Source organism: Oncorhynchus mykiss, chromosome 8 (genome assembly GCF_057628025.1).
Source record: "Oncorhynchus mykiss isolate SJ-2025 chromosome 8, ASM5762802v1, whole genome shotgun sequence".
Lineage (NCBI taxonomy): Eukaryota > Metazoa > Chordata > Actinopteri > Salmoniformes > Salmonidae > Oncorhynchus > Oncorhynchus mykiss.
The window spans coordinates 12,572,301-12,584,423 of record NC_143029.1 but is presented as its reverse complement, the minus strand read 5'-3'; the positions used below and the strand labels follow the sequence as shown (position 1 = coordinate 12,584,423).

Below are 12,123 nucleotides of genomic sequence, written 5' to 3'. Positions count from 1 at the left end.
ATGGGTGTTGTGTGCTGCTCTACACTAGTCCCTGTGCTGCTCTACAGTACTCCCTGTGCTACTCCCAGTCTGTGATGGGTGTTGTGTGCTGCTCTACAGTAGTCCCTGTGCTACTCCCAGTCTGTGATGGGTGTTGTGTGCTGCTCTACACTAGTCCCTGTGCTGCTCTACAGTACTCCCTGTGCTACTCCCAGTCTGTGATGGGTGTTGTGTGCTGCTTTACACTAGTCCCTGTGCTACTCCCAGTCTGTGGTGGGTGTTGTGTGCTGCTCTACACTAGTCCCTGTGCTACTCCCAGTCTGTGGTGGGTGTTGTGTGCTGCTCTACAGTACACCCTGTGCTGCTCTACAGTACTCCCTGTGCTGCTCTACACTAGTCCCTGTGCTGCTCTACACTAGTCCCTGTGCTGCTCTACACTAGTCCCTGTGCTGCTCCCAGTCTGTGATGGGTGTTGTGTGCTGCTCTACAGTCCTCCCTGTGCTGCTCTACAGTCCTCCCTGTGCTGCTCCCAGTCTGTGATGGGTGTTGTGTGCTGCTCTACAGTAGTCCCTGTGCTACTCCCAGTCTGTGATGGGTGTTGTGTGCTGCTCTACAGTAGTCCCTGTGCTATTCCCAGTCTGTGATGAGTGTTGTGTGCTGCTCTACAGTAGTCCCTGTGCTACTCCCAGTCTGTGATGGGTGTTGTGTGCTGCTCTACAGTAGTCCCTGTGCTACTCCCAGTCTGTGATGGGTGTTGTGTGCTGCTCTACAGTACTCCCTGTGCTACTCCCAGTCTGTGATGAGTGTTGTGTGCTGCTCTACAGTAGTCCCTGTGCTGCTCTACAGTACTCCCTGTGCTACTCCCAGTCTGTGATGGGTGTTGTGTGCTGCTCTACAGTAGTCCCTGTGCTATTCCCAGTCTGTGATGGGTGTTGTGTGCTGCTCTACAGTAGTCCCTGTGCTACTCCCAGTCTGTGATGGGTGTTGTGTGCTGCTCTACAGTCCTCCCTGTGCTACTCCCAGTCTGTAATGGGTGTTGTGTGCTGCTCTACAGTACTCCCTGTGCTACTCCCAGTCTGTGATGGGTGTTGTGTGCTGCTCTACAGTAGTCCCTGTGCTGCTCCCAGTCTGTGATGGGTGTTGTGTGCTGCTCTACACTAGTCCCTGTGCTGCTCCCAGTCTGTGATGGGTGTTGTGTGCTGCTCTACAGTCGTCCCTGTGCTACTCCCAGTCTGTGATGGGTGTTGTGTGCTGCTCTACAGTACTCCCTGTGCTACTCCCAGTCTGTGATGGGTGTTGTGTGCTGCTCTACAGTAGTCCCTGTTCTACTCCCAGTCTGTGATGGGTGTTGTGTGCTGCTCTACACTAGTCCCTGTGCTGCTCCCAGTCTGTGATGGGTGTTGTGTGCTGCTCTACAGTACTCCCTGTGCTGCTCCCAGTCTGTGATGGGTGTTGTGTGCTGCTCTACAGTACTCCCTGTGCTGCTCCCAGTCTGTGATGGGTGTTGTGTGCTGCTCTACAGTACTCCCTGTGCTGCTCCCAGTCTGTGATGGGTGTTGTGTGCTGCTCTACAGTACTCCCTGTGCTACTCCCAGTCTGTGATGGGTGTCAGGTTGGGTACTGGGACTGCAAAACATTAAGAATATCCCTGCAAATGGACCAATAAAGCAAGTATTGAATAGTATTTGTATAGATCATGATATTCTTACTAGACCAGTTATCACAATGACAACATAACAAGAAAAATACACATAACAGAGGAGGTATGATATTGATATTATAGGTAAGTTGACTGTGAAGGTTTTGGGTTGCAAGGGGAAGGGGAAGGGGTTTGGGGTCTACTTAACTAAGAGGGAAAAGTGCCCCCTATTGCCCATCCAGGTATCAGGCAAAAACCTAGCTACTTATCTTCAGATGAAAGCCATCGGAGGGAACCTAGCTACTTATCTTCAGATGAAAGCCATCAGAGGGAACCTAGCTACTTATCTTCAGATGAAAGCCATCGGAGGGAACCTAGCTACTTATCTTCAGATGAAAGCCATCAGAGGGAACCTAGCTACTTATCTTCAGATGAAAGCCATCAGAGGGAACCTAGCTACTTATCTTCAGATGAAAGCCATCAGAGGGAACCTAGCTACTTATCTTCAGATGAAAGCCATCGGAGGGAACCTAGCTACTTATCTTCAGATGAAAGCCATCAGAGGGAACCTAGCTACTTATCTTCAGATGAAAGCCATCAGAGGAATGGGGGAAGGTATGGCTGCAGACAAAAAGCCACTTGGATTGGAAAACTATCAGTTTGAAAATGTTTATCTTTATTTGGAGCATATTGACATGGCTCAATCAGGCTACTGTACTGTACTACAAATTCTGATCTGCACCATTACACAGTTGTACTTGGGTAGTTATCACCCATTTCCATGCTCCCCCCAATGATGTTTGTTTCACTGACAATGTCTGAGTCTTGATATACAATATAGAAGATACATGTGTCCACATTTCTTTTGCACATTCAAGAAAGTCAATCAAAATAATTCAGCAATTAGAAAACCAGCTGAATGTCCACTACTGTTTTTCTCTCTGCTTCATAAAAATTTTAAAACTAAATTAGACTAATTTTAATTGCAAAACAATAAAATAACAGTGAATCTGAGAGACTAATGCATAAAAATACATAAGTTAACTAAAATGGGATCAAATCAATAAAATAGATAAAAAATTCTTAAAATTCTTAAAAATGTCTACAGTGTCTGAGGCCCTCAGATCCTCTGGCAGGCCTCACCAAACTTTTGGTTCTGATTTTTGGAACAACTAAAGGGCGGAACTAACGGACTAAGAGGAACTGACGGATCGACTGGCACTTTATCTTAAAAGCATGTCAGACATAGTTTTGAGTGCAGGGCCACATAGTGCTTTGAAAATCAATTATAAAACTGATAGGCAACCAATGCAGGGACTTTAAAATAGGTGTTATGTGTGCTTATTGGTTAATCACGCACTTTGAAAACACGTGAGAGTATTTACATGTGCACACCGCAAACCATACAAGTAGGGTACAGTTGTCAGTCTGTGCCTCTTTAAGATATGACTACTACTGCATTGATCAGACTTCCAATCTTATCACCTATCTTTAACCCAGACAAGTTTATCAGAGGCAGACATAGGGTTCAATCCGTAGCACTGAAGATCCGGGCTGTAGCACGATTGAAATTGAAAGGTCATTTCCGATTGAGACGTCATATGCAGCGTTAACTGTGAATACAGTCTCCACGAACATGTGTACATTGCCTTTAAATTTCAATCACGCTAGAGCACAGATCTTCACCGCAACGGATTGAGTCTAGCTTCTACAATGCAGAGGCGAGCGCCTAACCCTCTGTACCACAAAAGCCTGGGCATTACAACGCTCATATACACCGATTCCAGTATTATGAGGGTAACTTCAGCGTAAGGTGTACCGGACTCTCTCAACTACTCGACTTCAAACATCAGTTAATATGTTTGAATATGCAATCCAAGTTTTTATCTAATTTTAACCTATAGATCTAAACCACACATCAGGGTTGCAATGTTTGGTCTTATTTCAAGTTGAATTCACAGTTGTAGACAACTCAATCACATACCAACCACAATTGGATGCTTATTTTATGTTGTAATCTTTGTCCTGTGGGTTTGCTAACCTGTCTCATGCCTTACAGACATGCAATAGTAATGCATGATCTCCATGTTCGGTCAATACTGTTTATGCATTTCACAATGTTTCCTGTCTATTTGTTATGTTCTTACTCTGACCCAGTGATCATACCAAACAATAATGTTACATTCTTCTTACTCTGAGCCCTATCTTTCTATAACAAAAACAAGTCCTGATAACCCTGAACATAACGTAACTCTTGATTGAAAGAATGTAACCTCAAATAGACACATTGGCTGTTTGCTCTAATATTCATTCAGTCTGTGACAACAGCAATTGAATTCTATTAACCTGATTATATGGAACAATTACACTCTACGTATTAAGAAAACATTTGCTTACTATGACTGTGATGTGCAGTTGTCTCGCTTAATGTAGCCAGCTACTTTAAAGGCCCAGTGCAATCAAAAATCTGTTTTCCCTGGTTTTGTTTCATATTGTACAACATCTGATGAAATTAACACTGTAAAAGTGTGAAAAAAATGTGATCGGTGTTATTTCCTGATAGTTGCTGGTTTAACATACAATCTACACAGGACCTTCTAATCAGCCTGTTTGCATGGGTGGGTGTTTTGGCTTGCCTGGTGACATCACCAGGTGGTATATTGGTTAATAGTTTCCCCCTCCCCATTCAGACCACTCCCAGACAGTCCTAGCAAAATTCTTGCTTGACAAAAATGTTTTGGGGTAAAAAACTTTTTTTTTTCAATTTTAATGGAAAACTTTTACAGTAAGGTGCTTAATTGTTACCCAGAAATGATTTGATATTGATATTAAAACGTCTGCATTGGGTCTTTAAGATAAATGGGTAAGTCGCTCTGGATAAGAGTGTCTGCTGAATGAAATGTTAACATACTATTAGCTTAGTTTACTGTTGTCTACTGATTGCAAAGTTAACGGAAACTTCAGATGTTGATGAAATTAATGATTTTCATAGAAGATAACTATAAACGCTTTAGGATGCGCTTTATGACACCATGAGCAACACTTCAAGTAAAGTGTCAGACACATCATGGTTGCCAATAACATGTTCACATCTGTACGAGTCTCCTTCCCAGCTGTGTGTCTCTTGAAGCTTGACAAGCAAGATGTATGCAATGACGTAACAGGTGATATATTTGGCTTTTAGCGCCCTCTTGTGGATTATAGAGTAAAGTTCCTGGGAAGTGATCCTGCTTGCTTTTCTATGTAGGCCATTCTTCAGCGTGTTGCCTTATTTATGATCCCAATACAGTCTGGATCTCAGTAACATAACTCCAAAGCGTTTTGTGAGGATGGCAACTCACTCAGACATTTCCTCACCAGTCTCATCGCCTTGAAATCCTCAATATTAATGTAATCAACAAACTTCAGGTCTGTGTGTTCTTATACCAATTCAAAATGAATCTTACCTGTGTTTCTTTAATATCACTGTTCAAATTCAATACTCAGGTGCATCACTACTCTACAAGAATTGCTACCCATCTCCACAGCCCTTTTTATGCACAAGATGATGTACATTTTCCATCTCTTACAGAGGTCAGAGGTCAGTCTTTTTTGGAAGTGTCTCCTGGACCACCTCAAGCACTGCAACAGCCTCAACTCTTTCAAACACAAAATTAACAAATATCTAGGGGGAAGGTGCCTTCCAAGTGTGTGTGTTCCTACCATTGTCAGCTTCCTCTTGAGGAGCTCCTGTTCCAGCTTGGGCAAAGTAAAAAAGTTATCGAATGTGATGTTGTGGCCACAGAGTCCCTTTATCAAGTCCACCTCCCTTGGTTCTTCTCAAGGGCTCCTCCATCTGCATTCCCCGTATACACTTGCAAGATCCACGCATTTGATGAAGCAGCATCACAGGCAGCCCAGATCTCGTTTCCATATTTTGCGGGTTTAAACGTTATGTACTGCCTGAAGGGGCAGCAGCCCCTAAATGGCATAAACTGCACATTAACAGTAACAATGGGCCCAGGGTTGTAAAACAGGGGAAGGCGTCCACCCACTTGTCCTACACTGATCTGATTGCAGCTAGCTTGTCTCTCTGCCGCTGAGCTGGTCTGGTGTCTCGGTTAGAGAAGCGGATAATCATGGAAATAATGTGGAAGTTTTCCTGAGATATTGTGGCATCGGAAAGTTTTCTGACAGTTTCTGCATCCCACAGGGATTTTGTAGATTTCCCATTGGATCTGAAAACACCAGCAAGGATAAGAACTCCAAAGTATGCATGTAAATGCGTTTGGTCCATCTCCTTCCATCTCTCTCCAAACACACCAATGACTCTGAGGTATTATTTTAGTAAACATTGAAAATGGGTCCCACAGACCCGAACACCAAACAAGGGTTAAATAAAGGTTCAGTAAAGACACTGGGTAATAGCCTAACGCAGAGAAATGAATCAGGGGGCACCCATTGAAAGTGTCAGCAAAAATGTTAATTGTCATGAGTCTAGCCCATTCTTTGACAATCATAAACAGCCAATTTGCTTAGTAACAGGTGTTGGCCTAGAGCGACAGTGACGCACTCACTATGGTATTAATTATTTATTTAAAGTGCTGACATGTACACCACCCTCTTTACAACATCAGGTCTCCAGCACACTGAGGTCTTGGGTACAACATTGTGACATGGATATTCTGACTAGCAACTGACCAACACTGACGTCTTTTACTCTGTGCTGTGAAGGGGAGGATCCAAGCAATGTACATTTACTGGGTAGAGCTCAAGTTTAAGTCTGTTTTTCCTTTTTTTTCTGTGCTTTGTACAAGAGATAAGCTATTGAATTTGGTTGGCATGCAAAAACATGAGAGTGGTGAGTGTACATCAAAGCTCTACAAACATTAGAGCGATGTACCCTCTTCCTGTAAAGCTGTCAAATATTAAAACAGGAGCTATGATTTCATGTGCTTGCCAAATTCATTCAATGCCTCTGGTCTGATTTTTTGATTTTCTCGATGGTTGATTTTGACTATGATATGTGATGGACTAAGTTTGAACCTGTGTTGTTTGCGTGCCACAACATTGTGTTAGCCCTATGAGCTAAAGACAAGCCTCTTACTTTACCTGGTAAGTTGACTGAGAACACATTCTCATTTTCAGCAACAACCTGGGGAATAGTTACAGGGGAGATGAATGAGCCAATTGGAAGCTGGGGATGATATGAGGGCCAGATTGGGAATGTATCTAGGACACTAGGGTTAACCCCCCTACTCTTACAGTAAGTGCCATGAGATCTTTAGTGACCTCACAGAGTCAGGGCACCTGTTTAACATCCCATCTGAAAGACGGCACCCTACACAGGGCAATGTCCCCAATCACTGCTCTGGGGCATCTGGATATTTTTTTCAGACCAGAGCAAAGGGTGCCTCCTACTTGCCCTCCAATATTACTTCCAGCAGCATCTGGTCTCCCATCCAGGACCAACATTGCTTAGCTTCAGAGGCAAGCCTGCAGTGTGGTGTGCTGCTAGCTATTATGCCAGGGAGCTAACACTAGTCTCCAGGTCTTAGACTAGGTTAGCCTATTCACAGTCACCATGGGAGCATGGTACTCTGAACCATCTCTGTCTGTTACACTACAGCTCCTTATTGACCTCCTACTATTCTCCACAACAACCCCTACATCTGATAATCATCAATGGGCAGAATTTCTCCACAACAACTCCTGCATCTGATAGACATCAATGGTCAGAATCTGGGTCAATTGGGTTTGTAACCAGGTTATCTGTGTGCAACAAGTTTTTTTAGCCTACTGAGCTAAAACCTAGGCATTAGTTCGGGATTTGATTTATTAGGATTCCCATTAGCGACATCTAGTCTTACTGGGGTCTGACACAAAAAGACATTACATACAAAAAACTTTACAACAATACACTGCCAGTCAAAGGTTTTAGACCACCTACTCATTCAAGGGTTATACTAGTTTTGAAATTGATCACATCAGTTGACAGTGCATGTCAGAGCAAAAACCAAGGCATGAGGTCGAAGGAATTATCCGTAGAGCTCCGAGACAGGATTTAGTCAAGTTACAGATCTGGAGAATGGTACCAAACTGACAGACTGATATTCTGCAAAAGGTACAGGGATTGGACTGCTGAGGACTGGGGTAAAGTCATTTTCTCTGATGAATCCCCTTTCCGATTGTTTGGGGCATCTGGAAAAAAGCTTGTCCGGAGAAGACAAGGTGAGCGCTATCATCAGTCCTGTGTCATGCCAACAGTAAAGCATCCTAAGACAATTCATGTGTGGGGTTTCTTCTCAGCCAAGGGAGTGGGCTCACTCACAATTTTGCCTAAGAACACAGCCATGAATAAAGAATGGTACCAACACAGCCTCCAAGAGCAACTTCTCCCAACCATCCAGGAACAGTTTGGTGACGAACAATGCCTTTTCCCGCATGATGGAGCACCTTGCCATAAGGCAAAAGTGATAACTAAGTGGCTCGGGGAACAAAACATCGATATTTTGGGTCCATGGCCAGGAAACTCCCCAGACCTTAATCCCATTGAGAACTTGTGGTCAATTCTCAAGAGGCGGGTGGACAAACAAAAACACACAAATTCCGACAAACTTCAAGCATTGAATATGCAAGAATGGGCTGCCATCAGTGTGGCCCAGAAGTTAATTGACAGCATGCCAGGGCGGATTGCAGAGGTCTTGAAAAAGAAGGGTCAACACTGCAAATATTGATTCTTTGCATCAACTTCATATAATTGTCAATAAAAAACATAAGTATTCCATAGTAACATCTGACAAAAATATCTAAAGACACTGAAGCAGCAAACTTTGTGGAAATTACTATTTGTGTCATTCTCAAAACTTTTGGCCATGACTGTATACCTTATTGAGCATTCTTAAAGTAAATTCTATAGGCCTAGGCCTTTTATATTCAACAAGGGTCGTTAACTGACTTCATAACAATGGAATTGACACATAGAATGCAATGTTCCTATGAATTTATATTAGTACAGTATTTACTATAGCAATGTAGTCCAAAGTTCTTATGAAATAAATAATGAGTGTAATATGATACGGTTGCAAGACTAACACCAAACGTTTAAACAAATCCAGAATGTGCGATTAAATACCCACACCGATCAGATATCCTTCCATTGGACCTGCAGATTGTATTAGGCCCAACAGTTACTGTTACGTTCCCGCTACTGTATCAGCAGAGCAAATCTTGTGGTAGCGACTGTGGATTGTTCTATATCCAAGTAGGAGGGGCCTTTTGGCAGTAATATATTTGAGAATTTATTACCGAGGGCCGACATACATTCCATTGCGGGAAAGGGTTTAAAAAAAAAAATAAAGTAGCCTATCAAATGCCACTAAGAGGCAGTATAAAAGTAAAACGACTGCTATTAGATAGAAAAGACATCCCCCACGAGAGAATTGGGCGAGTCCGGGTAAAGCAGAGCAGCCGTGTATGTGTCGTATATCATGCAAAATGAGGAACCAGCGTTGCATGAAGAAGTTGTTTATCCTGATCTCTGAATATATTTTAAAACAGAACTTCCTTCAAAAATACTTTTTAGTTGTGTAGTCCTTTCAACAGTTTAATGTTCAGACTGAATACGGTTGCTTATACCATCTCAAGGTAATTGTAACCTTAATTTACTTGAGTTGAGTTTTTCTGTTGAAGCGTTAGAAATAAAAGTTAACGGTATTGAGCCGCAACTTGGACACAACCGGACTGAATAGGCCTACCCATCTTCAGCCGACAGCACAACATCGTATGCCAGGACTAAGTATAAAACGTTGAGTTTGTTAACAGTTCGATATTTATTTTAATAATTGTATATGCTCGATGTTGGCTCAATATGGCGATGCATTTATGTGCATAATCTTGCGTCCTTCAGACTGTAGTTTAAAATCGGCAACTTTCTTTCCATGGTTAGATATCTGATCATGAGTATGTACATCTTGTCACAGTGGTGTTTTCTGCAGCAGAGAGAAGCTCATATGGGGGTTATTGTGGACTAGGAAAATAGAATGGCATATTATCTGCTTTATGTAAGGTGTGGCAATAGTCAAAGTCGATGTCATAGCTTTTTTTTGGGAAATATAAAATAATTTATAAAAACATTGAGAGGATTATGGTTGAAGACATTGAATCATTTTTTCAGCAGATATTATCACATTGTGTCATATTCTACACAATAATATTGTTTTTTCTCTCAAGTCACGGCCATTTATTTGGAGATAACAGAACAGGATGTTCAGAATGTATCAGGTACAACTAGTACTAGAATGAACCCTCTTTTCTAACAAGTAGAATACAGACATGTGTCTGTGGTTCTATGTGCTCCATTTATATCTGCAATGCTTTGAATGCTGTGCCCAGTTGGAGACGTGCCCCAGTCGTTAGTTGCTGCCTCCTCCCCTGCATAAGTCAGCCTTAGCACCATGGTGTTGCCGTGGAGACAGGTGTGTCAAGGGACTATATATGTCTGCTACAGTTCATGCTTTTCTGACACTGCCTCAGTAAACCTCACACACAGATGGAAGTGAGAATGGTTTGGAAATGTCTTTTCCCCTCCTCGATCAAATACTGGGTCATCTCCTGACCTAGCCTTTTCTCAAAAGTCTCATCACAGCCAACTTTGACAGAGAGGTCTGAATATGAGTGACTAGCGGTAGTCTTCCATAAAGATGTTGAGTTCACTAGTACATATTTAATTGAAGCCCAGTCAGCTTCACAGCATGCTACGATAATGAGATTTTCAATGCCAGTACGCTGTCTAACTGGGTTCTCTCTCCCCAAGCACATCACATGATGGATTGGCCATTTGCATTCCCAAATAGTATTTTCTCTGTCCAATCCATCTCTGGAGCAGTAGTTAGCAATGGGAAATGTGCATGTTGACGCCCCCTGACAGACATCATTAAACGGTGCGCCATTGCCAACAATGCTATTCTGGGGGGATACTGGGAATTCTCCAAATGGTTAACAGCCTGCTGTTTGTTTTGAGTGTGATCATCTGGTTCACTGCAGCCGGAGAGAGATGGTGCTTTGTGTTGGGGGGAATCTTTTGACACCAGTCAGGGTCTCCCCCGGCATGTGATGATGTCACTAAGCCTGCCTGTAGGGGATGGGGTCTCCCCCGGCATGTGATGATGTCACTAAGCCTGCCTGTAGGCCATGTGTAAGGTAACGAGCTCCAAGGCAACGGTCACCAACACTGGGGTTAGGGGTTACTAGAGTCATGTGTGATTTACTGGACCTGATGATTTGCTACATACCGTTAGGAACTTTCGGGGGTCAGAGGTGGGACAGGACTCCCCAGTCGTGAAAATGCATGCCGTGTGAGTGTGTGGAATCTGGAAGCTGTGCAAATATTTTCATTAGCCAGTGGAAAAAGTGGAACAACGGCAGCCATGGTTATTGGGTAAAGGGTTGATCGGGGGGGGGGGGGGGGCTTCTACAGACTACAGTAAGTGGTAGAGCCAGAGCAGCAAGAGAAAGACTGTTGCCGTGTTACTGAGAGGAAAGGCATACATTGGTTGTGTCCAAAATGGCACCCTATTCCAATGTAGTGCGTTACTTTTGACCAGGTTCCATAGGGCTGTGCACTAGACCTAAATAAGGAATAGGGTGCCTTTTGGGACGCAAGCATTGAATGCGAAATGATAATCTCACGGGCTGCTCATGGTGTGAACGTGCTGTGGAAGGAATCTAGGTTTAATAGGGGACAACCAGTTTCACAATCTCAGAACATAGGGCCTAATGGATGTCACTGGAGTTCATATGTGAACTTAGTGAGGCCTGCTCTTTTCCCACAAACAAATCAAAAGTGTGGTTCTATCGGCATATGAAAAGACGCAAACTAAACCATTTTTTCTGGTTGGTAAAAAAAAAAAGCATCATCTTACAACAGAGAGCACAATGAACCGTCTGCACTTCACATAGGAGTGACGCCACCTGCTTGAATACCTGTTGGAACGCAATGGGGAAAAATAACAAAGGGATAGTTCACCCAAATGACATGTTGGTTTGCTTACCCTGTAAGCAGTCTATGGACAAGGTATGACAGCGATCCAAATAGCACCAGCCAGTAACAATTTCTACCATCTCCACCATGATAAAGTCTACAAGGAGGAAGGGAAAATTCATTATACTGCCACCTTCATGCCATAAAGACAGACAAAGACAAACTGCAACGTGCTGACGTGGTACCACACTTGATACAATTTTTTTGTGGTAAAAGCTGTGAATGTTGGCTCAAACATTAATAATCTGTTAAGTGAACGTTGCAGTTTGTTTGAATCACAGCCAAATACTTTCTATACACCAGAAAACAGGGCTAGATTGCCATCCCAACTTCTGTTCATGGCACTGAATACATCATTTGAATTGGCAGTATTAGGCTAAGGTTCTAGCTGTGAAAACACCTGTCAAATGTAATGCTGTGTAACCTGCCAAGCACCAGACTGGGTAGATATCTGCCATTGACACGGTATGTGCATGACTACCAT

At 43.0% G+C, this 12,123-nt stretch overlaps 1 protein-coding gene across 2 annotated transcripts in view; it reads right to left on the bottom strand.

Moving 5' to 3' along the window:
- Positions 1–4,252, bottom strand: part of LOC110529382 (apolipoprotein B-100) — a 78,645-nt gene extending 74,393 nt beyond the window's left edge. For both annotated transcript variants that reach the window (XM_090242574.1, XM_036984766.2), the window contains exon 1: positions 4,016–4,252. The gene's annotated coding sequence lies outside the window, so the exon portion shown is untranslated. The remainder of the gene's footprint in view (positions 1–4,015) is intronic.
- Between the last annotated feature and the right edge of the window lie 7,871 nt (positions 4,253–12,123).